At 59.4% G+C, this 1319-nt stretch overlaps 1 pseudogene; it reads left to right on the forward strand.

Moving 5' to 3' along the window:
* The window catches only part of LOC101565778, a 10295-nt pseudogene that overhangs the window by 3989 nt on the left and 4987 nt on the right, over positions 1–1319 (forward strand).

Consider the following 1319-nt stretch of genomic DNA (forward strand, 5'->3'; position numbering starts at 1 on the left):
CTCAGTGGAATAAGCGTTTCCCTAGCAAGCGCAAAGGCCTGAGTTCGATCCCCGGTTCCACCAAAAAAAAAAAAAAAAGTACACAGGCTGGTCTCAAACTTGTGATCCCCCTGCCTCAGCCGCCCAGGAAACTTGGATTGCATGCAGTTGTGAGCCAGGCCAGTTGTAGCAATTATGAACATTCAGCTCTTCCATTGTTTCAAAGCTTTGAGAACGCTGACGTAGATCCATGAACAGAACAGCTTTATCCTATTTGATACAGTGTCACCATGGCATCTCTAAAATTATTTACCATTTTCCCCTTTGTGGAGTTTATTCTGATATTTAATGTGCCACTTAGCATCTTTCCTCCCAGTTCGTTCGCTCACGGCGGTCCCTGGCGCAGCGCGCCCCTCCTGCTGCGGCGTCTGGGACCCTCGCAGGGCTCCGGGGCTTTGTTCCTTCTCATTCCTTCGCGCTGATCTCAGCTTCTATTTGCGGCTCCGGCCTCAGCACCAGCCCCGGCCCCGGCCCAGCGCTGACCAAGGGACACTGCGCCTCCTGCAGGCGGCATCGGCTCCCAAGGCCTGGGCAGCCTGGCACAAGGCCACCAAGCGGCTCGCATTCCCGCCCCGCGGGAGGACTCCGGCCCATCTTGTGGCGATTTTCATTAATTTACTTATTTCTGCGGCGCGGGAAGGTGGCGACAGTGCCGCGCCTCCCCGGCAGCTGGACCGCTCGCCCCCTTGGACCGGCTCTTATTGTCGGGGCTCACGCGACTCTCCAGTCCGCCTGTCGCCTCCCGGACCCGGGCACCCGCGTCCGCTGCAGTGTCCGCATACCGCCAACGAGCCGCTCCCACGAGGACCGGGGCTGGAGGTGGCGTTGCGACAGACTCGGCACAAACATGAAAGGCGCGGCCTTTTTCGGCATTCAAGGGGCGTGCGCCACCACGGTGTGCCAGACGCCGGAGCAGCTGAGTCGCGCGCCCAGACAGCCTCGGGCACTGCCAGCCGAGTCTGGTAGCCAAAATGGAAATCAGGCTTGCGGCGGCTGGGTGCGGTGGTGCATGTCTGTAATCCTAGCGCTAGGGAGATTGAGGCCGGAGAATCGCTAAGAGTTCGAGGACAGCCTGGGCTACACAGAGACAGCCTGTCTCAAAAAAATAAATCAAAACCAAAATAAAAGCTGAGGAGTAGGGCCAGCCAAATAGCTCAGCTGATTAAAGCGCCTGCAAGCAGGCACAGGCGCAGGGGCCGGGGATCAATCCCCGGGCCTGCCGTGCCGCCCCCCCCCGCTCCCCCCAGACGGCAATTGAGACTGGTTTGCTGGCGCGTGCC

Source organism: Octodon degus, unplaced genomic scaffold (genome assembly GCF_000260255.1).
Source record: "Octodon degus isolate 3935 unplaced genomic scaffold, OctDeg1.0 scaffold00067, whole genome shotgun sequence".
Lineage (NCBI taxonomy): Eukaryota > Metazoa > Chordata > Mammalia > Rodentia > Octodontidae > Octodon > Octodon degus.